The 25,147-nt window shown below is 42.2% G+C and overlaps 1 protein-coding gene across 4 annotated transcripts in view; it reads right to left on the bottom strand.

Annotated features, from left to right (window-relative positions):
* The window catches only part of VSNL1 (visinin like 1), a 91,937-nt gene extending 67,005 nt beyond the window's left edge, over window positions 1-24,932 (bottom strand). Inside the window, exons 1-2 of one of the 4 annotated variants that reach the window (XM_082048274.1) lie at window positions 24,784-24,932; window positions 24,120-24,252 (exon numbers count right to left, since the gene is read on the bottom strand). The gene's annotated coding sequence lies outside the window, so the exon portion shown is untranslated. Of the gene's footprint in view, window positions 1-23,806; window positions 23,931-24,119; window positions 24,253-24,783 lie in introns of those variants that run through there. The other 3 variants (XM_082048275.1, XM_082048276.1, XM_082048277.1) reach the window with 3 other exon arrangements.
* Window positions 24,933-25,147: the final 215 nt, after the last annotated feature.

Below are 25,147 nucleotides of genomic sequence, written 5' to 3'. Positions count from 1 at the left end.
AAAAATAACCATAAAAACCAGTTCCATTTTAAAGCTGAGTTTCACCTTCTGAGACAACCTTGTGAGGGTCTTGCTGAAGTCAACCAAGGAGCATCTCTCCAAGTCGAGGGGGAATTGTTGGAGGCAACGGGCAAGGCGGAGCAGGCCGGGCAGCATTCACATGGCTGTGCCCTTCACAGGCACTGCTGCTCCCAAGGGACAGGAAACGGCAGCGGGTAAAATACTTTTATTCCCAACACGATACATTCAATGATTCTGCGATTATATCATACCAAGCAGCTGCAACTGCATTGACAGCCACCCTGGGCTATTTAAGTCTGTACAATCTGGAAAGCTAGAAATATCAAACACTGCTTTCCTTGCCATTACCTCATGATTACTTCACTGATGGCTGGAGAATGTGGAGGTGAAAGGGTTTATGATGAAAAATGGTTGTTGCCCTCTCTAATGATTCCAGAGGCTGAGAGTGACTTTGAGGATGATAAAATTGCTTTCATATTTTTTATACTTCTGCAATAAAGCACACAAATTAAACTGCAGTTAAGAAAGAAAAAGAGTATCTTGGATGACAAATAGAAAAATATCCTTTCTTTATATTCAATGCCATCTTCATAATTTAATTGCATCCACAGTTTTTTTTAACTGCAGAAATGCCCCACAACTTCAGTATATGTTAATATAACACCTACAGTGGGATGTACAAATGCTGTCAAATTTTGGTGCCTACACTACGATAGTTACTTAAGTCAGAGACACAATCATCTCCAAATAGCGATTCAGCAAGTTGATCTGAGACATTTCTCCTCGGATGGGATGAGTCATACTTTGGAGGTGCTGTTCTCTCTTCATTGACTCTCCAGACTATCATGTCTAATAATCACTGATTAAATTAGCTTTCCTGAATTTGTCTGATCCCTTTTTGACCACATTTATATCTTGGTCTCCACAACATCCTGTGGAAACCAGTTTCATAATTTAATTAAACGTTATAAAATAATTTCATTGGTGACCCTATTTCTTTTACTGTGAGAAACAGCAACTATTTCTTATTCACCTGCTCTTCATCAGTCATGGAACAGCCAGAGTCTGCCCCACCTATGCTCCATGTTCTTAACCAATTTTACTTCCTTTTTCTAGACCTTTTACGAATTTACTAACTCTTTATCATACAACTGACAACAATCACATATAGGATGCTCCGCATGCTTCTGCAGTAGAATATTCTTCTAATTCTGTCCTAGCCTTTCCTAGCCATTTTAACTGCTATTTGTCATGAACTGGTAATTTCAGTAATGCTCAGTTCCTCTCCTGATTTCTACTTGTTAATAATAGTCATCAATATATTTTGTCGCACAGACATTAATTTCCTCTTATGGCCACCAAATTCACCGGTTGTTTAATCTTGCCAACATTCAGTATTATGTAATGATGATGCAGCACTTCGTAGTCAGATTTAAATCTGACTGTTACAGGTAATCTGAAGTCATATGCAAGCTTTCTCACTTCACTAGTCAACTCCACAAGTCATTTATGACTACATTTCATTTTTTCCCCCACTCTCCATAAATTGTAAAAATGTGTGATAACTGGTTTTATGCATTCTATCTTTCATCATATTATGCATAAATAAGTTCTACTAATGACTTAGAACATTCAAAACTAAACAGAAGATGGCTTCAAAACGTTGCTACCGTTAAAGGTTAAAAACTTGATTAAAAAGTTTCATAGATTCATGTATTTTAACATCCTGGGAAGAAGTGTTGTGATCATTTAGGATGGAAATAGTAGAATTTCATATACAAAATCCTGGTACATCTCCAATCTTTGTCATTGAATGAGAGTACAGTTTTTAGATAGGCACCTGGTCTTGCTTTAAAGCTTTAAATAACAGATAATCTACCAGGTCTATAGTTGGATCAGGCCATGCATATGCTAAATGCTGCACTGGTAGAGCTGTTAACTCTCTCTGGTGTGACAATACAAGGGAGAAGTTAAGGGAATGATACGGCTTAGAAATAAGGTAAACACTGGAATAAAATAATAACAAAAAATCTCCAAATCCCCAAAACCCAGCAGCAAGTAACAGAGCAATCTTAAAAGCTATTGTGCCATTTGCCAGGAGCTTGGAACAGCTTGTAAATCAAATCAGAGGATGCAATATAAAAACTGTTGGCTGCCAGAAGGTAAATAATTGTTTGAGCTGGTTATAGTTGTGGTGCTTTTTCTTTTTTTTTTTCTTTCCTAAATTACTCCAAAAAGACTCAGTATGAAGAGAACCTGTTACAGAATCCCCTCTGGAACCGAACAAGACTCCAAATAATGGACTTTTGGTAGCAATATTTTTCAATCTCCAAGAGAAAAGGGAATACAGAAGAAATGATATTCAGGAACTCTGCCTGCTTTTTCATGGTGGAAAAAAACCCACTTAATCTTTCCTGACCAGAGCAGCCCCATTCCTAAGGCCAAATGAAATGGGAGGGGAACAGGCGTATGTCAAGAAATAGATCCAGGGGAAAAGATCAAAAACTTCTTTTCTCACTTATAAAAAACACCCTGTACTATATTCTGTGGGAAAATGCGTGTATCTTGGAATGGAAAAACGTAGACTTCAGGGCAAGTGGTATAAGGAGACAGATTTACAGAGGCATGAAAGCACTTCCATTGGTCTGGACTACTGGCTAATGGAGATGCTGTTATCTAATTGCCTGGTTCATTTCTATTCAAATATGTCAAGGTGACGTTCAGTATAAACATAACGACTGTCTCGACAGCTTGTGTGCTCTTACAAATTCTGATCAAGTACCTAAATAGCTATGCTATGCTTCTCATCCGAAGTATTTAGTTGCTGCATTCCCTGCTCAAAACACAGCTTAAGCACCTCTACTTTCTAAGAATGACACCAGCATACAAAGCAGGCCAGGCACTGAACTTCGTAACGCTGGCCTGTGCATCCACACCTTGTTTTACACAGTACCATTTCTTAGCATTTTGAAGGTCCCAATTTCTCACACACTGGACCGTGAAACACTCAGGTCAGCATTTGATTCTTCATAAAAATAGCCAGTCACACCAATAATCACACGTCACATTAACGTTAGTCCTGGGGAGCTGCGAGTGCCAAGCTGTGACCGCACATTAACAGAGTGGGGTAAGGAATGTTCCCAAACACTCCAGTGAAATTACTGGCTCTAATGTTGCTGAGGGAGATCGACACTTCTATAGATGTATACATGCAATACATATAGGCTAAGCTGGTTTTATTATGCAGCCATGCTTAGTGTTAAGAGTGTCTACGCAGTATTACCGCGGCTCTGCTGTCAGACACAGTTAGGTAACAGTAACTTGATTGTGAATCTCAGCCCCAAGCTGTCCCTCTTCTTCCTCATCCAATGTTCTCCCTGTACCTTTGGCTTCCTCCCCATCTCTGGCAGCACACTTGCCAAACCAGTCCCAGTAAATCTGTACCAGCTCATCCCAACTCTTGCTCCCACTTTCCTTCCCTCCCTCCTTCCTACCTGGCTCTATTCCCTATCCAATGCCAATTCTCATCATCTCCGGTGTTTTACCTGCACTTTTTTCTTTTCCTTCTTTGGCTTTTTATCAGCAAAAGCAGTGAGAGCAGCTATGTTCATAGCATGTAAGGTGCATACATAAAGAAAAAAAAAAAAAGAGGTAGGCTTGCTTAAGCTGCAGAGAAATTCAGCTGGGCAACATCTCATCAACATTTAAACAATCCTGGCATCTTCAGGCACAAAGATAACACAACTACTCCCGAAGAGCGGAGAGGGACCGACGCCCAGGCTGCCAGCACGGCTGCCAGCATCTCGCAGAGAGGCAGCCACGGAACAGGAGGGACCGGGGCAGGCTGCAGCATGTTGAAATGATACTGCACACTATACAGTGTCGGAGAGCATTTTATGTTAAAAAACAGGTTGTAAAGCTGAGTGAATTGTGCAGCTTATAATTATGTTATGTAAAGCTTAAACAACCCAAGGCAGCCATCTGAGAAACACTGTGATTTACAGACGTGAGATGCAGGGAGGAAGGCAAGATGGATACAAATATGTCCCTCACATGTGGGCAGATGTGCAGGGCTTGTGCACATATGTGTACTCCTCCGACTACCTGAAATCACTGTGGATGAGTTGGAGGAGAAGACGCCTGTAGAGAGGAGCTGCCAGTGGTCAGGAAGAGCAGCAGAACCAGCGACATTCATTAGCAGTGATGGCAAGTGAGACACACAGCACAATGTTTTCATATCCTAAAGGGTCTTGGTGAAACCCAACCACCTAAACAGTGGCGTAAGAGGAAAAAGTGTGGGAGGAGTTCACATCCCTAAAGGGAAAAGATTGATTTTGATATCTTGAAGTAGAAAAAGAGAATTCAAACTACTGGGGAGAGGGGTTGTTGTGTATATTTTTATGTTATTCTATATCCTTTCTTCTCTCCTCAACACTAACAAAGCAGTGTTGGGTGCACCTATTTGTGTGTCACTTGTAGGAGGCATCACTGTCCACCCATCTTGTCACCTGGGTTTCTAGGTGGAGGCTTGAACTGGTTCTGTTTGTTTTCCCCAGAACAAATGCAGAAACGAACCTGACTCTTGCAGCTGTCAGTCTGCCCCTGATAAAAGGATAAAATAGAAAATCACTGGGGTCAGAGATGTCACTTGCATTTGTACTTTCTCTTTTAAAAACTGGCTATACTTCTCAAAAATACTTTTCAGAACACCTAGGAAAAACCTTGTTTAAGGTTAAGAGAACAATCAATTTGTTCCTCTGCTCTGCTTGCTACATAGATCTGTTGCCAAAAACAAGGAAAAAAATCTTAAATGTGACGGGCAAGGGAAAGCCCTGAGGCACTGCAATACCCCAAACAACTAAACAATTACTGTCCCGAAGTTTCTATCAAATTAGTGCCTGCCACCAAATAAAGCCACTCGACAGTCTGCTCATTATTCACTGATGTCATACTTCCACGCCATTGCACTATCAGTGCTCCAAACTTTTTTAGAAACATTATTTTTCCCTAACTTGAAAGGAGCAAGGTTGATTTACGACTCTGAGAACCTGGCCAGAATGCAGAAGGACATCAAACTGCCAATCTGTAACTTAATCTGTTCCCTCAAAAAACTGAAGGAAAATGTTTCTTTTTTTTTTTTTAATTATAAAATGGTTTTTATTATTAAAAAAAATCACCATTTTAAAAACTTTTGTATGACGAGGGACAACAGAAAACTGAGCAATTGTACTGTTAATGCCAAGCTATTTGAAATTCTTGCAAATTAGAACAAGAGAAGACTCTTTTCTTCTAACACAGCATCCACAAATCATGCACAGAATAATAATAGGGAATTTATTACACAGTCAGTAGCAGGGAACTTGATTAATCCAGGTTATTTCTACCTGGGTGGCACCCATCAGAAGTTGGATACCTAATCTAAACTAGTCGTCAAGGCGCCAAGGCACAATGGAGAGAAACAGGCACCCAGTTCACCAAGAGGCAATCCATCCCATGCTGAAAGTATATATACAAGATAAGTGGGATTAATTGCATTCTGGAGATGCCTACTCGTCTGACTAACAAGAAACCCTACACAATTAGTTTAGAATAAACATTGAACTTCTAGACAGCTAGAACGGCATGAAAAATAATTCCAGCCCCGAGCTGACTCTCCCAGCTGGGGAGAGTCCCAAACTGTGCTGCACCCTCGCCACCAAACCGAGCTACAACCTGGCTGCCCAAGTCTGGTGACAAGGCAGCGGATCTTGGCTGAACTTGTGGGACAAAATAGCAGCTCGACGTTACTGCAGCCCTTGTGCAGGCTCTTCCCAAGAAATGTCCTTACTGCCAATACAGCCAGTTCCAACCTGTTTCAAACAGTTCATTTTGGGGTCTAGATTTACTAATAAAAATCACATAGCTCCATATTCTCTGATTTCTCTGGCCCTTGTATGCCATTGTCATTCGTTCATTCGGTTAATAAGCTTCTCTTGGATGAAAAATGGGGACTATGTTAACTTAATTATTTTTAAAGGTATTTTTATTAGTTTTGACAGTTTAGTACCATTGACCTGCGGACACTTCCATGGGTAATGGCTTAGCACCAACTGGCTCCAGTCCTTGGAAATTCATATATAGGACAGAACACAAGCATTTCTACAGTATTGTATTTTTATAATTCTATAAATTAATTTTGTATGAATGTATCAGTAAAAGGTAACTTTAGAAAACAGCATCTAGCTAGTGTTATATAAAGAATTAGTTGTAACATCCCACTCCATCTACAATGTTTAGTTTCAAGCACGCAGAGATGGGTAGATATCCTGGAAGTCCTACTTTCCAAACAGAACAGGTCATTTTGACATTTTAGGAGGACTAAGTTACTGGGTATCTAGGTACAGTGTAAATTAATTAAATGAGCTGAAGCAAATCCAGTCACACCCAAGGGTCCCAGTTCAGATACTGTATAACTCTCTTCACTTCCATGTCTCGAGACATGTTTCTCTAGGTTTCTGCTTTTCTTAAAGTATTCTTCTCTGAATACAGAAATATCATGCAATAGTCGTTAACCTCAGCCTTAGTTAAGCTGCTTTGATTTGCTTTCAACCATGACATATACTCGCTTTGTCCTTGCTTTTACTCTCTAAAGCACTTTATAAAAGTTGAAAAAAGGACTGCTTTGTATCATATGGAAAATAACTGTGCTGTAAGGAACAATACCAAGGCTGAAAAGCCTAAAATTAGACCTGCAAGCTTTGCTTTCATTGGCAGCGATGTGTGCACAGTCATATTGTCCCAATCCTACATTCTACCTCTTCTATTCTTGCAAAACGCACTACTTTCTGAAAAACACTGAAGTTCAAAATTAGCAAACCTCTCTGATTCAAGGGTATACTGACCTTGCTGATCAGTTATTTTGATCACATTCACCTTTAGGTCTTAATAGTTAATTACAAAACCAGCTTATTTTCAAAAGCACTAGCAGAGAAAAAGTGTTCGCTGAACAAAAACCTGAAATGGTGCCTGGAATAATCTTGCAATTTCCAAGTTGTGGTTTTTTTTTCTTTTTCCCTCCTAAGAAAACTCAAACAAAAAGCTAACAGCTGTATTTTTGTATCCTGAAAGCAAGCTACTGAAGAGACATGCACTATATAAAGTGGCTGGTGCTGGCAGCATGGGACTAACAGGGATAATTTAGTCCTAACAGGTTAGCATCTATGATATTCCCATTCTCTGCTCAGCTACATCCATTCAGTTCCCACTGCAGTCAACACGGGGAATAAATCAGAGCAAAATGTATCCAAAAGGTCAAACTTTATGGATTTTCAAATGAAGAAAACCACAGAGAGGCTGAAGTGAAACTGATGCTAGCTATTGCCTTAAAGATAATGCAAGCTGTTGCTAGTGTAGTGTTTGTTTTGAGTGTCTCCTCATGGAATTTCAGGATAAAATATGAGATTGGCAGTGAGCCTGAAGGGGGTATAGTGAGAGCAGTCCAATTTCAACAGACTATCAAGATGAACTGTTGGGAGTTATTTTACAGGTTTACGGCTGTATCTCACTCTGAATCACAGTGTTATTAATATTTGTAGAATGCCATAATATAAATAGCGAAACTACAACCACGTAGATACCTATGGTATGCACTGACAGAGCACTTTTAAGATAACTGAACACCACGAAATGTGCCACAGATGCTGTACCTGCGTTAGGATACTAGATACTGATCTAAGTAATGTAACAATTATTTTTCCATCCAAAAATGCTGATGTGGGTCTCTGTGTAGCACTAACATTAACAGCCTTAGGCACTAAATCAGGGGCTGATTTTTCTATCAGAAAACAGAATTTAATTCTAGCACTGTTACAGTGCACAAGGAGACAAATAGTTTCTTGGAGTTAGGACCAGGGGAAGTCTAGACAAAGTTGGTCCTGAACTGCATTCAATGTTTCCCACTGGAAAATCTGTGGCCATAAAAAGTAATGTTTTTGAAGTAAGACTAAGAGCAGCCGGAGAGTACTATTTATTTCATCACAATTATTTTGTCAGTATTTCCTAATGTTTCCTACACCCTGGAAACTGCGTAGGCTGTCCTTTAAGCTCCACTTACCCAAGCGGCGAGCTCCACGGGTCACACGGTGGCATTTCAGACAATGTTGAGCTTTTGGAAAAAGAATTGAGGCTGGTTGCGTCATTGAGACAAAACGGAGATATTAACCACCAGCTGCCTCGTGAGTGGGCTGTCACAGCATGGACACCCTGAGAAGGGTAAATACACCTTTCTCGAGACCAGGAACTTTTGTCCTGGTTCCAAGCTCAGGATGAGGTAATTTCTTCCTGTGACGGCCCTTCTTTTGTGCCTGATTAAGCCAGGTAATTACCTCCTGGATTTTGTGGTTATGAACACGACGTGCAATAAGTCCATTTATGGAGCTGTGGTTTCAGTCTCAGGCTTAGCTTTTTATTCTTACATAAAAAGAATTACTTTTACTGCTTTGATAACTGCCATCTTTCAAGTTTCTGTAATCCTTCCAAAATCTTCTAATGATTCAATCACTATGGACATGCCTATACTTGAATATTAGTTCAGACTAAAATTGATAGTGGATAGGAAGTACAAAAGATATTCCTGAGAAATTCAAGGTAATAACACTTTCATCACTTTCTTGTTCTTCAGAAAAGCATCTTACTGACACAGCTGTGTTTCCAGAGAACAATAATTCTCTAGACTAAGAGTATCTTATAAATAGAACAATTTTGGAATAGCTTTTCCCAAAGAACATCAGGAATGGGAGAGCTCCTCTGCTATTCACTTTGCTACCTAAATGTGATCTCTCATTTTACATAGAAGGTATAAGATCCATGGACCTAGATACTTTCAGAAAGAAATTTTATATAACTTATTATTGATTACAGTGGATAATCAATAGTATAATTGATTCTACCCTGGGATGCTATCAGAAGTTCACTGGAAGAATTACAGTATAAAAATAACCAAAATTGTTAAAGATTTCAAAGTGAGATGTATAAACCTTTTTAAAATATTTAAATTAAATTTGAATTAAATTAAATCTATTTTAAAAGATTACCCTTAAATCCCCAGATCCCCACACAAGCTATGCACACTGGTGATCTATATTTCATAAACTTTATAAACTCCATACTACACATTATAGAGGTTCTGCACAGAGGCAGAAGGTAGCTTTGCAAATTTATTCATTAATAACATAGAGAAAAGTAAGTTAGGCTCTTCTGGAGCCAACTGAAGAGCAGAGGTAATGGCACGATATCCTGTGTCTGTGTGAGAAACAGCTGAGTAAGAAACTTTTCCTCAAAGCTTGACACAGGCCTCAGGGAAATGTGAGGTTAAACTTGTGACCTGGGCATAACCAATGAGGGCTGTTTATTTCCTAGGAAAAACAGGTTACCAGTCAAGCTGTCTGTGGGGTCTCCAGGTCTTTATTCCCTTGGAGTGTGTTGCTGGCAGGTGTCATTGAAGCAGTGGGTGCTGGGGCAGGCTGTGCACTGGACTGCTGAGATGCCCCAGCTCCTGGGCACGTCCCTGGGACGGGTGTCCCCAACCCACCCCAGGCAGAGCCTGGTGCCAGCAGGCTGTGCCCACACCAGAGCCAGGAGCAGGACCCCAGCAGCATCCTCTGTGTTTTACCGCGCACCATCCGCTCCCCAACCAAGGAAGTACCTTTCACTCCAAAGCAGTCTAGACATGAGCTAATACATGTACAACGCAGATGCACAGGAGATTATTACCTGACACAAAACCAGACAAAATCTGATAAACTTAAGTAAAATAATTCAGACAGGTTGAGTAAGTTCCACGATAGAGAATATATTCCTATCACAATCTCCTTTCTGAACAGCTACTTCATCTGCTCACCACAGAAAGGGCTGCTTGCTGCTTCCCACCAGCCATATTCTTCCCTTTCTACTTCTTGAGGTTCGTTTTCATTTTGGCGGAGGAGGAGGGAGATTTGCAGAAACACTCGCAGGAATGGCAGAGTGCAGGGAGCTGCCTTACCTACTGATTTATGGATGCTGCCCAGAAGAAAGGCAGGATGAGCAGTTTCCTCCCAGCTTGTTCATCTGCCCCCCAGGGAGCAAGCAGAACTGCAGTGACACATTGGGGCATGTGCTGTCAAAGAGCCTCAGGCAGAAAAAAAAGCAAAGTATCAAGTGACTGAGCCCCTTCAGGTGGCTATGGGATGCAGGGCTGTTCCAGCCAAAGCAAAATCCCACTACAGTTAAACCACTTTAAATTTCTCATTTAGAGCGATAAAAAGTCCAGTTGAATGGTCTCAAGCTGCAGGAACAGAAAAAACTGGCAAGTTCTTTTGCTGAAAAACAACCAGACTACAGAGTTCTACTTTCAGAATACACACCTAAGCTGAAACGTTTGCTGTACAAGCTCTGGAGTCTTGCTATGCTGAAAAAGAAATTGTATAACCAACCTCTACATATGGCAGATTTTCATCTTTTGCCTTCCACAATGTGGACTTTGCTGACAGCAATATAACAACTTAATGGAGCCTGATGGAGTTGAATTGGCTTATATCCAGTGTGACTGGTGCTCAAATAACTCCACTTTTAAATATTTTGCCATAATAATAAATAAGAAGTAATGATCACCCACAGCTGCCCAAAGAAAGAGACTTTTCAAAGCAAAAACAGGCAACACACAACTTCTGGACCATTCCACATAAAATACGTACCTTCTGTTTTCTTCTGCTGCAGTACTTTTTAAAAAAACTGTTTTTCCCAGGTGTCAGTCTTTACCAGATCTCAGTCTTTACATTGTCACACCCATTCCCCTCTGAAACAAGCAGTAACAGATAACAGCCACTCCTGCCAACTCTTCCATAAAGACAAATCTCAGGTACAACCCATAGATTAGCAGAAAGTAACTGGTTATGCCTGTTTACCACGCTGTACTGAGAAATATTCGCGTTCCAGTTTATCCACAGCCAAACTGATTTCTAGGTAATGCTTCACATGTCCAAGAGAAAAAGCCATGAAGCATATCCCAAATGGACTTTGGCTATATATTATAGGAGACCTCTATCTTTTTATAGTCTACCATAAAGCATACAACTGAGCAGGTCAGTTGCAAGCTTCTTTTTAAAGGATGGCTTCAAATCCAAATGAGGAACTGATCTGGGTCCTTGTTATTTCGTAGTGCTTTGACAACCATGTGTGCATGAGCAATTTTCATATGTGTAGGGGAGTGCTGACACCTGTATTGCATTATGCAAAAACCTAAGAAGAAAAAATAAGTCAAGGACTATGGCTAAACTGATAATTAAAACTTGTGTAATAATTATATTTAAACGTACTAGAGTGATGTAATTAATTCAATGTAATTAAAACCCAGAAATAATGGAGACATGGCTCTCCTCACTGTGAAAGAGCCCAATTCGTACACTGCAGCCCATCTCCTCACCAGCTCCAGTCCACACAGATCATCATTATCACACCAACCCCTCGGCAGCAAAAGCACAGGAACCTGGGAAAGATGTAAATACCTCCTTATTTCCACTTTATAAATATTCCAGAGTTAGACTGGTGGTGTCCTAATAATTTAAATTTAAGGTATAAAATAATTATTACTTTTAGTTCATTAATAATTTCATTTCATCTTTAGTTAATCAACCACACACAAGCACTTGCTTCTGTAAGAGTTTATAAGGATACTCAATATTTCTAAACTGCACTGTTTAGCTTCATACCAGGTTACCTCAGAGAGCCAATAGGAAAGACAAGACTCAGAAACAGGTCACGGGCAGGCAACAATAACAACTCTGCACTGGTCCCATTACTCCATGGGAGGATGATTACATAGTGATTTTAATCTGCCATAATCCAGTTCTGCTGCCAAAAAAGGTTTATATCCTCCGTAGAAAACCTCTCTTGTTTGTGGAAAACACCCTTGCCTAATGTCTTACGCATACCCTAGGATCTGTATGGCCATGTGCAAAGCAGTATAAGAAAAAACTGGCCATGCCCCTTCACCTACAAGAAGACAGGTCATTTGGGTGAGCTAAACCACAAAGGAACAGGTGCTAAAAGAGAAGTGAGTGAAAGCTTCCCTTTCTAGCAGATGCATGAGATTCGGTTAACATATCATAGAGTCATAGTATAGTTTGGGTTGGAAGGGACCTTCAAAGCTCATCTAGTCCAACCCCCTGCCATGAGCAAGGACATCTTCAACTAGATCAGGTTGCTCAGAGCCCCATCCAGCCTGGATTTGACTGTCTCCAGGGATGGGACATCTACCACCTCTCTGGGCAACCTGGGCCAGTGTTTCACCACTCTCATTGTAGAAAATTTCTTCCTCATGTCTAACCTGCATCTCCCCTTTTTTAGTTTAAAACCATCACCCCTTATCACAACAGGCCCTGCTAAAGTCTGTCCCAGTTTTTTTATAGGCCCCTTTTAAGCACTGAAAGGCCACAATAGGGTCTTACCAGAGCCTTCTCCTCTCCAGGCTGAACAACCCAGCTGGGAAAGGTTGGGTTGGGCTAGATGCAGAGCTCAGCACAAGCTGGTGCCACCACTCATCCTCCCACTGTCAGGAACACAGATCACCTGGTGCTGGGGTAATCAGATGCCACCTTTCACTTGGGACAGACCAGTGTCACACCTGAGGTCTAATGGGACACCATTTTCATCCAAATTTTCAGATCTGTATCCCCATTCTTTTCAACTCCAAAATGTGGTCACCCCACCACCAGATCTTGTACTGTCCGTCTCACTGCTGGATGCAGAAGACACTCATCAATATGGGAATGATACCTGAACTGTATGGGCAACTCTTTTGAGGAAGAGATTCGCCTTTACTGATATACAGGACTGGAACACTTGCATCTTATCACCATTGTCAAACATTTTTCCACCTTGGCTTGTAACAAGGGTTTTTGAGGTTTTGCCCAACCTCTTTCAAATTAGCAGTGCAAACTGAGTTCCTCCCATGAAAAAAAAACAAACTTCACTATAGCACTGAAATCAAGCAAATAGACAGAAATGGTCTACAACCAATTCACTACGTGAATCAGGGTCCTGGATTCCATCCCCTGCCTTGCCATGAATTTTGTAAAAGCTCTTGGACAAGTCACATTTCTGCCTCATGTTTCATCATGTAACACAATGTGAATGAACTCATGTCAAATTCTATAAATTTGCCAATACTGTAGGTGTCATATCCCGTTCAAAACTGACACCAGCAGTGAAAAACTACATGGCACATAAATACAAATGCAAAACAATGAGCAACTTGTCATTTAAATACTTCAAAATCAGGGCCTCAAACTTAACAGCTTTCTACTGCAGAAAAGCAGCATTTTCAAAAACAGCAGTTCAGTCATAAGATCAATGAATCATATGATGGGAAAACATATAAAGTCTTATTTGAATGCTTCACTTTTATTTTTCAATCCTTCTCTCCACTTAGTTTCATGTCCCAAATGGTTCTAGATGAGCAAATTCCCCTGTACCCACACAGAACTCATTGCCAAAGGGAGCCTGCACTGGAGGTGTTTCTCTGGTCATTTTTAGCACTTATGTGTGACTTAAAACCATCTCAATTCCCCTTCTTTTTGCCCAACAGCTACATCTATCACCCATCTCACACATACATGAAGTTATCACAGCTCAGCTAGCTATTGGCATCCCAGTAAGGATCTCTCTAAACACCTAGCTCAGATGCTTTTGTCCTAGTACAGTTCTGGTACAGCTTGGCTATCATTGTATCTGAAGAAGGAGTTCAAATTTTCCCTGCAAGGTTTTTTAACAAAACCCAAAAAATTGAGAAAAGTGTTAAATCTGTTGGTAATTTTCTAATTAATCACCCTTCCGTATTTCCCAGATGCTGACACCTTTGCCTTCTGCTACCTTCAAATGCTACCCTACTCCTTTTCCTCACTCCCCCTTCCTTTTTGATCCATTTAAAATTTCTTCTCCCTAGCACTGAAATCCTCGCAACTCTGATCCTTCCTACATCTCTGACATGATTCATGATCACACCGTCTCCTTTTCCCAAGTCTTATCGCCCTTAGGCTATGAGCTCGCTCAACACTTACACCTACATTTCTAGTCAATTCTGTGTGTTCAAACCAACAGATTTTCCCATGTATTTAAATCAAATCACTTGCAGAAGTGTTTTGGTGGTTTGGAATATACTTTGCACTATTCAAATCCATTCCTTTATTCAATTTTTCCAATAGGGACCCGACAGATCAGCTCACAGGAGTCCTTGTATTTGTGTGGCATTGGTCTTTGGTCCAGCTACCTCAGGATGCTATTGATTCAGAAATTTCCAGTTCATATTCAACTCCATGGGAATTTTTAATAATGAAACACCATGAAGTCATCCTCCCATTTGTTCCTACATGTTTCCTGATGCCTGTGCTTGGCGACATCATGCTAATGCCACTGCCCACCGAAGGCGTACATTTCCTTTCACTGTACAACCACATCTAAGTCACTTTTAGTGTAATTTGAATTTTTGCAGCATGGCCAGTTACCACAGCACAGTTGACACATGGTGACTTTGCCCCTGTAATTTGTGTGAATTCAATCCTTTTTTTTCAATTCTCATAGATTCAACATTATAAAAGACTATCTCATCACTCAAGTGTTTACAGTGATAACCCTAATTTCAGTCCTTAGATATTGTAGCCCTCCTGAATATATCAATGCTGACAACAGCAAGCAGTTGGGTTTACTGGGCAACACCGAGAATTACAGTCTCCAGATACCTCTGTTACATATAATCCAGAACAACCTTGAACATTTTGTGAACTCTTTATTTTATCTGAAGATGAGCTGACATTGATATATTGTTATTGGTCATCACTTAACACACTCCTGTGGGCAACAGGGAGACGCATACAGCTGAAATGAGTCACGTACCATGACACCTTGCAATTTATATGGAAGAAAGTGGAATTTTCAACGTATCTTTCTGTCTCCTTCCCAGCCAACTATGGAATACAAGATGCCCACTGAAATTCAAGTCATGGTGAGACACATTTTTCACATATTTGAAGTTGCATGAATTTTTTAATCTTAAATTGACTGTATTTCACCAATATTAGAACAGCAATACAAAGTAATGACAGGACTGTTTGACACTGAAATGCAAATTAATTTATTATTTTGTATTTACCACGGATTTCTCACGCAACAATTCAGAACCTTGTTAAACTGTTTTATTTATAGTTGCATAAACAAATCTACATTCATTGAAAAGTATTTGAAGGAGTTACTAATCTAAAGTAATGTATCTTGTAAGTAATAGCAATTAACAACAAACAGTTCTGTGGCTCATTCATGCTAAAGAAAGCAAACTGCTTTGTGACTGAAGAACCTGCATCAATAGATTTTGTTAAGCTAATTAACAACACAGATGTTATGGCATGAAGTGATATGTACATGCTGAAGATGTGGTACGTAGTGGTATGTGGTATTCACATACTGATAGGAGGACCATTGATAGCAGTATGTAGAAACAAAAAATGCAGATGATGTTATGCTAAATTACTGTAACATTTTCAGTTTCCTATATCACATCTTACTAATCTGACATTACACAACCCAGAAAAAAAAAAAAGAAAAAAAGAAAAATAAATACATAGGCTATGTTCCCACCATGCAGATTTACAAGAAGCTACATCTTGGGCCTTGCACCAAGATACAGGGCACCAAAGGGAGTGATTTAACAGACAAAGCAGACAGACGCACAGCAGGAACACAGCTGTATTCAACATCTGTTCACATTGTACTGGGACTCCTTACAGACTTCTTTTTTGCAAATAACCAGTCTAGAGATATTTGGATACAAACCCAGCTGTTCAGAACGTGTTCCAGCGTGTATCTACACCGCAGCCCCTGCAGCTGGCGCAGAGCCTGTGCCTGCACCAGGTTTTAACTCGCCGCTGTGCCGCAGCAAACAGCCCATCCCGGGCAGAGTGGGATGTGGCGTTGGCCACACATGCCACTCAAGGGCAGGACGGAGAGCTCAGGACATAAGCCATGCTAAGCACTGCACTGCTGTGTCTGGCTTGCTGCAGGTTCATCATATATTGGGTTTAGAGCTAGTTTGAGTATGTCAGCATACTTCACTCACAACCTAGTCACTGCAGAATAAACATATCCTAATTAGCGCTGCAGGAGATGGACTTGGTCGCTGCTATCAGACATGAATTGGTTCAAAGCCACTCCATGAAACCCCCGAACATGCACTGTATCTTTCTGCACAGGTTGTAGTTACAGTATATATTGTTCAAATTTTAATAAAAATATTTACCCTTATGGCACTGAACATACAACTGTACTTCCTAGGACATATACAAAGGCCAGATCCTTGTTTTATAAAGCTCACAGTTTAAAAAAACAAACACAAACCCACAGTTAAAATGCAAGATGAAGGAGGCACCCACCGTGGTGAAACATGCACAGCCAGGTGTCATTAAGGAGAGGGAGACTCACAGGCAACAGGGGAGTGTTGGAGCAGAATCAGAGAGAGGAAGCAGAGACAGAGAGGGAGGAAAAAAGGGATCAGTAAAAGCTGAAGGATGAAATAAAATGCGAGGCAGCGTTAGTACCTGCTGACACTTCAGGATTAGTCTCATATAACACAGTGGGAAGCGTGGGTGAGTAACATTCACCTCTTAAAACCACGTACAAACTAATATTACTTATTGATCTGTGTTCCAGTAGCACCTCTTTGTGGTAGACACTTGGGAAAAATGTCAGGCATCAGAATAGCTTCCAACCCTCCTATTTCCCTAGATAAGGATTAAAATAAATTAAAACATAGCTAAACAGCTAAGCATTCACCCAATGTGTACCATAGCAAGAGACAGCTCTTGTAAACAAAACTTGTTTATGAAGAATGATAAAGGCTACTTTGTGATCTACTTACCATAATTGAGGAGGAAAACGGAGCCTTAGAAAGTACTTCTCTTAAGCACTTTGGCATTTCAGTTATACAGTTTTATCATCAGAAATTCACTGACAGAAGAAGGCAGGCATATTTTATGGACTTATATGGGAAAACCAGATTGTGATTCTCTCACTCTCCGCATTTAAGGATGCATAATACAAAAATTTTAACAAGGTAAAACATGTAACATTCTGATTTCAAGGCCAAAAAGCATGCTAATCTTCTGAATCTTCTCAATCTGCACAGATCCCAAGGACCAGACTCCAAGCCCACTGGAGCACACAGTAGCACATCCTCTGATGTTACAATGCAGTTGATGTGACCAGATCCAAGAGTGCACAAGCAAGTCAGATGCAAAAAAACACCAGGTGAAAGACACAGGTCAAACTTCATTAGAGTGCATTTGAAGATACAGTCATTTTGTATAAATCAGTCTTGTTTGCAAAAAATCATCAATATGATCCAATGTTTTATGCACCAAAAAAAAAAATCCATTTTCAGGCTATCATACTTTCAAATTGAAAGCCTTTTATACAATTCAGAACAGGCATTTCAAGACCATTCCTGAATGTTCGTACTCATCTGTATCATTTAAAAAAATAATATACATTTAAAATGAAAAATTAATGCTTTTTAAAAGTACAGTATACATTCTGTTGTAACTACGGAACATCGACTATAGTGATATCGACTGGATATCAGCAATACTTGCACAAATAACTTTTTGCAGCATTATCCATTATATAAGCTGATTTTACTTTCAGTGCCAAGACCCCGTAAAAATATTCACTTTTACTAACTTTTCAAAATCTCAGTTTTTTTTCTATATATATCAACTTCTACTAAAAACCTAAAACATTTTAATTCGAACTACCAATATCTCAAATTTCATTCTCTAACAGTCTTCAGTTACTTTGTATTTCTAAATATAGCAGACAAGAGTACACAGAAATATGCTGTATTCTAAGAGCTTTTATAAACAAGATGTTCTAATTTTAGAGGACTCCATTCTGAATAAAGTCTAATTAAATACACAGATATTCTCAAACGCAGTCCACAAAAAGGGTAATATTCATCTCTCCTCACTGCCATTTAATTCTATCTTATAGTGAACGATTCAGTATCTACTTTTGAGTAACAGTGTTTTCTACTAAGAAGTGGAACACTAATCTTTTATTTAAAAAAATAATCTCCAGCAACATACTGCCTTTGTGAAATTATTTTTAGATACTAAAATAAAGCCATAGATACACACACCTGGCTCATCAACTGCTTCAGGGATTGACTGGCTCAAGAACTGGTAATGAAGTCCAGAACCAAGACACAAGGTGTACATTTTAACACTAAGGATAATTATATTAGAAAAGCTTAGGGAGAACTGAGATAAATATTCCATTATCAATGGTGTTTAAATTAAGATTTTTTTCTTCTCCAAAAACACCTTATGTGTTTCATGAACAGGAGACTACATAAAGTCATCACCGAGTTAAATACAATGGACTCTGCTAGACACTTGGTTAAAACTCTCATTATTCTCCCTTGTAGAGTTAAATATTCATGAATCTCAAAGCTTTCATCTCTAGAACACAACTTCCTATTTAGCTACAAGTTAAAACTAATTGAAGTAATTTTCATCAAAAGGTTTAGAGCCTTATATTTATTAGTCTAAAAGATCTGTAAATTACTGCCACAGTTTGTTTTCTTCCTGAGTATCTATTTTGACTTGTACAGTGCTGACAGTATAATCTTCATCAAAGTTTGAACAACCAAGGTAATCCCATTGGTTGCTATTGTACTGGTTGGTTCAGCTCATCAGGAGCGAAACAAAATTCCACTATTTTCTTATGCCTAACTATGGTGTGAAAATACCTCAGCAGGACCTCCCCCAAAAAAGTTATAATGCCATGTGTAAGTTTTACCATCACAGATCTCAGTTTTTACATCTTGTTACCAATGAACTTTGAGAAAGTCTAAATTATTGAACAAGAAATAGGTAAAATTATTATTTCTGGTGTTTACTAAACTATACAGTGGAATTGGATAAAAACTATTATGCTTTTCTGGAATTATCAAGTATTTAAAATTAAATATACTTTAATTCAAAAGTGATTAAATATAATTTTAGTCAAAAAGTTTAGTGCCTTACATATATTAGTGTAAATGTTAGAAAAAATATCGCCATTACAGCTGGTTTTTTTTCCTGCACATCAATCTAGACTTTTGTAATGCTGATTATTCTTCCTCAAATGCCTTTGTGATGATAAAGAAAGTGATTTTAAAATTCTTCATCCTCCTAGTAGGAAATGAGTTTATTATCTTAAAAGATCCACTTGATTACCTCAAATTATGATTTCTCATTACTTCAAAAATCATAGGTTGTTGACAAACTCAAGGAAGCAGCAAACTCTTTCTCTTTCGAAACAGTGAAATTGGGGAAACTATAACATGTTCTGTTACATTTGTACAGTTTGGGATTTAAAATGTGACTTAACGGGGTTTGTTCCAGGCAGAAGATCTTCAGTAATATCTGTAACACTTCTTCCTTTGTCAGTGATATCAGAATTTCAGAATACACTTGTTTAGGTCAACAAGAGATGCATTTGTCATCTCATTCCCAATGAACAGTGTTTATTTCAATTAATTGTGGTTTTATAAGTTATTTCACAAAATATATTCTGTCCCTTACCCTCCTCGGCGGAATAATCACAAAGAAAAACAGCTTGATATTTCTATAAACACATCAATGAAAGTGAGTGCCAAGGGATTTCTATCTTTTCCCCTCCTTCAACTGCTTCCTTGAAACTACTTATCTTTTACAACTTTCAGCTATGAGACCATCTCTAATAATCTGACTTCATTTCCTACATATGTATTATTGTCCTTCGGGTCATATTCGCACCTAAGTGCGGAAAAGCTCCTGAAAGCAGAGACCTGTGGATAATGTCTACATGAAGTTTAGAACACAATTGAAAAAAATATATACTTATGTATCCTTAGCAACTTAAATGATAACTTAAAAATCAATGTGGATTTGAAGCACTACCTGAAGACTTTGTATTCCACCACCAAGTATCCTTTTAATCATCTGTTTCATTATCTTTGAAAAGGATTATAGCTATTACTCTCAGAACAACAGTACAAAATTCAAAAGATTATTTCCACGACTAAAGGGTTGGAGCTGAGGTAAGAAGGCGCCTCCCTGCGAGGGGAGCCCATCCGGATCCTCACACCCTACAGCAGCACTCGAGCCCATCGCCTCCCCAATTCATGCCGCATTCCTCTATCAGGCAACGCTTTCAGCTATAGAGCGAGTCACAATCTTTCCCAAGGCTTAAGGGAAAGAAACAGTGAAGAAGATAATTGGTAAAGAGAACAGCAATCCAAAAATGTAATTAAAGCACACAAAGATCGGAGAAGAAATAAAAATACACTCCCAAGGAAGAAAAAGAAAGGCCAAGGATGTGCAGAATGGCAAAAGGTATGCAAATGTAAGTAAGGGGGACCCACAAGAAAATGGGGATGGATGGAATGGTCTAGGCTCATGACAGTGAAGCCTGAGGCAGAATTAGGCATGAGGAATAATGCAGAAAGACAACACGGTTGCTCTTCCCTATTTAGTGTGGGACTTACAGGAAAGTACAAGATCTACTGGCAAAAAAAACTACTCTGAAACAAGGTGCTTTTTAGACCACTGCTATGACAAAGGGTATTTAGCACCAATCCATGCTGGTAAAACAACACACAGTAAAAACAAACAGGTGAAGACCAGTGCTGAAAATGTTTGATATCACAGACAAGAAGCACAGTTTCTCATGGTAAGTGCTTTGTGTTTCAATTCCTTTAAAAACAAATTTGTCTATCATATTTTTATTTTTATAACTCTAATTTGAATTAGTGTACATTGCTGTTTAATTCACCATTAGAGGATTAGCCAGCATTATTTGCCCAAGTGACATAAACTTCTGGAAATCCACAGCAATCTGCAAAATTTACAGAACTGAATACCTAAAATACGAGTGTGACGCACAGATGTAACACAAAAAAACTCAGGAACGCATAGTGCATTAGAATTCCAAAACTGAAAAACAGAACCAGAACAACAGCTTGAAAAGTAAACAATTTTGAAAGCTCCCATAACAAAGTTCACCATATTCACATGTTTGTTAAAAGGAATCTATATTCTTAGATTCAGATCCTGCCCGCCACTATATTCAGTGTACAGACAGAAAGAAAAGTCAAGAGGGCTATTCCTTCCCAACACATCAAAAAGAGAAGAAATGGAGCTGTTGGATCATGGTACTGCAGCCCCTTCCCCATCCCTGTGAGAGGGAACATGCTGGAAGGCACACCAGGATCCCCAGCGCATCCCCGTAACGTCACACCCTGGGACGAAGAGCACCAAAGCCAGCCTCATTGTACTGCCCCCGTCTCACAGAGCCAGCCCAGTTCTGCGGGCTCAACCAGGTGCCTTCTGCTCTGCTCTGTCCTACCCTACTCCACCACATCCCAGTTAGACTTCGCCGTACCACTCTGGCCAAAGCATCACATTTGTTCTGGCTGGTACCATAGTGAGATGTCAGCTATCACTCTTCTGGTATGTGACATCAGGGGAGTGCACACAGGGCACTGGCAGCAGCAGGGACATCTCTGGCATCTGCTCTGCAGTTGTGAGGTTACGTAATGCTGTGATAGTCTGAAGCAGATGTCACTTGACGACACAGCTGAGGTGCCGTCAATAGCTGGACGCTCCAGAACACAAGGCACGTCAAAAAAATTAGTGGAAAATCAGTGGTGTACTTCTATGTATGGGTATCTGTTTGTATGTGGTGAGAAGATAGGGGCACTTGAAAAACTGATTAAATATTCCAGTTCTATGTCAGAAAAGTTGGTGGCTACATTTCTATTGAGCCCAACAAGATAAGGAATCGGTCCTTAATTAAAAGGCAGGCATAATACACAATGAAGATTAAGAACACGTATCCTTATTTTTCCTTGAGAGCAGCATTAGCTCAGACTACTTTATGCTTTGTTTGAATGGAGAAGCAAAATGTAATTAAAGTTTTAATTAAAATTGATCGCAGTCCACAAACCTGAAATGGATAGTGCTGTTCCAACACTGTACTGGAAGACCTTTCAAATAAACGGATGTTTTTAAATGAACTGTGTTCATAAATGACCTGTGTTCTTAAACTTTTCTTAAGGCGTTCTGTCAAGTAAAAGGTAGTAGTGAAAACTAGTGGGTCTGAAAATGTGTCAGAAATAAACTATTAGTAAGTATGTACTCTGAAAAGGCCAGTGAATGCACATTTTACAAAAACTGAACTTCCTCACGTACTTCTTTTTCACTGAATGTGAGGATTCTGTTCCTTATCTATGGTTAGTAAATATGTGCATCTTCTTCATAAAAAGGTGGTGGTACGTCTAAGAGCTGAATTTTCTAATATTTGAAGGAAGAGAACACCTATACACAGAAACACTCATGACAAAATATTGCTAAAAATATTTTGCCAGCAGAATTATTGGGAGAAGTACCTGTATCTCTTAAACATGCCTGTTATAATAACATCTTCTGTACAAGAACATGGAGTTTACTCATATGTTTGGCGTTTTGCTAATTGCCCAAGGCGCTGGTGTGCAAGTAATCACATTTCAATTTTAATGAAAAGGGCAGGTTTTTGTGTTGTTGTTGGTTTTTTTTTTGTTTTGTTGTTTGGTTTTTTTTTTTTAATTACCCTGTTATCTGCACGGTTTCTTTGTCAGCCAAGAAGCCTGGTGGTGCAGGTGACCGCCACCCCCTCCCCCGGCACTGCTGCACTGTTTTGGGCAACGCGGCATTTGGGAGCGCGGTGCCCCCGGCGGTCTCTCCGCAGGGGCAGGAGCTCCGGCCGCCCCGGGCGCTCCGCACTGCCGGGCTGGGGCTCCCCCTCCCCGCCCCAGGAAGCTGGAGAGTCCCGTTCCACCTCCGAAAAGCCCCTAAACGGGCTCCTGCAGGGGCGGGGAGAAGGGGTCTGCAGTTGCATAAGATCAGGCTCCCGCTCCAGCCCGCTTCCCTTCCCAATCTCCGAGCGTGTCTGCCCAGGTCGGGGGACGGAGCAGCCAACCCGGGGCGGGTGGGGAGGGCGGGGTGGGAATCTCATCAGAGGAAAAGCTCACGGGGTAGGGGGCAGGATGCGGAGGGGGGGACCTTGCAGGTGGCTTCATGCAGGGAGGGGACCGTTCGGCAGGGGGGCGGGAGCGGCGTTCCCCGGTGGGGGCAGGGGGGAGAGCGGGAGACTGCGGGGGGGCTGGGGACACCCCGGGGGGAGGGGGAAGCCTTGCAGCGGGAGAGCCAGCACCACGGGCAGCCCTGCGACTGGGGATGGCGCAGGGCGGAGGGTCGCGATGCACAGGGGAGTGGGCTGTGCGGGAGGGAAGGCAGCGCTTCGGGGAGCCCTTCCAACAGCCCCTGCCCCGGGAAGCCCGCCCCGCCCGGCGCTGAGCCCCCGTGTCCCGCCGCGGCACCTCCGTGCGCTGGGGAAGCGTCCCCGCCGCAGCGCGGAGCGCAGCGCGCTCCTCCGGCACCGCACCCCCGGGATCCGACCCTTCCCGGAGAGGGAGAGGCAGAAGAAGCCACCCCAGAGCACGGGCGGGCAAGCCTCCCCCTCGCCCCGCACACACAGCACATCTCCCCGGCGGCGGACAACTCATTCTCAAGCGGTGCTTGCGCGCAAAGTTGCCCTGGCCAGGTTGCCCCCCGCCCGCGCTCCCTCCCTCAGCGGCCCCGCAGAGCCCCCCGCGCTGCTCTGCGCTCCGGTCAGCGCGGAGAACGCCTCGCTTTCCCCCACGGCCGCTCACGATCTGCCTCACCCTGCTCCTCCTTTTGTTTTTGATCTCTGGAAATGAAATTCTCTCTCCCGTCGTCTCCTTTCCCTCCTCCTTCTCACGCCTTCGTGTGGGAAATGACTCGGATCGCACAGCAGCTCCTGTTATCTCCTCCCACCTCCATTTTCACTCCGACTGATGCCCAACTAAATAGCAGGAGCACGGCACCTCCACCCCGCACCTTCCCCGCCGGAGGGGCGAGGCGAGCGCACTCACCGGCAACCGCAACCCGAGGCTTTACCCTGCAAACACCTCGCGTGTTAAACAAAATAAAATAATAAAGTAGAAAATCTCTTACAGGCAGTAAGAATATCAATAAAGCGATCGCAAGGATCGGGAGCACTTCTGCCTTCCCAGTGGGTGTGATGACCTTGCGAGGACTGCTCTTGCTCTTCGGTTTCACACGGGCTTTCTTTTTTTGTTTTCCCCTACTGGAAAAAAATAACGACCTTTTCGCTATCTCTTTTCAAATGAACAAGACCGCCAAAGACTTCCACTTTCACCAAAACATTTCCAAGCGCAAATTATTAAGCGACAGATCAATGCCTCCTTTTGATGTTGTCGGTATTTATATCCGGATCGATGCAGGATTCGGTCTCTTATCAGGCAACAGTTCGCGGCAAATCGCTGCGGACGCGATTTCCCTCCGTCTCGCCCGTGAAACAGCAACTCCCGCACACGGGGCGGCGAAGCCCAACCGCGCACATCAACTTTCCCAGTGAGGACGATCCCCGAGCGCTGAGGAGCGGCCGCGCTGACCGCACCGTCCGGGCAGCCCCCGCCGCGCCTCCATCCCCCGCACTCGCACGCACCCCCGCCGCCCTCCCGGGAGGAAAATCCCCGTGCGGGGCAACCCGAGACAGCCTCGTCCCTCCCGACCCCGCCGCCCGGCGGGCAGCTCCGCCACCGGAGCCCCCCCCGGTTGATCCCCGCGCCGCTGCCAGCACCCGGGGCGCACTTACAGAGGGCGCCGAGAGCTGTCCGCGGTGCGGAGGAGGGCGCTGGGCCGCGGGTCCCGCGGGGTGCTGGGGCCGGAGGGACGGGGCTCGCTGGGTGCGCGCCCGCCCGCCGCTCGCGCCGCAGCTCACTCCGCGCCGCCGCCGCCGCGCGCGCCCCCGCTCCGCCCCGCGCGCCGCCCGCCCGCCCCGCACTGCAGACGGCCGCCCCGCGCGCGCCCTCCCCCCGCGCACGCACCGCCCCGCGCCCCGAGCATGCGCGCGGACGCGAGGGAGGGGGAGCGCGGGCGGCTGGGGCGTCGCGGTGACGGGAGCGAGCGAAAGGGCGGGAGGGAGGAGAAACCCCGGGACGGGGGGACCGGGAACCCGT

Source organism: Streptopelia decaocto (assembly GCF_964273445.1).
Source record: "Streptopelia decaocto genome assembly, chromosome: 3".
Classification (NCBI taxonomy): domain Eukaryota; kingdom Metazoa; phylum Chordata; class Aves; order Columbiformes; family Columbidae; genus Streptopelia; species Streptopelia decaocto.
The sequence above is the reverse complement of the archived record's forward strand: the minus strand, read 5'-3'. Positions and strand labels throughout refer to the sequence as shown.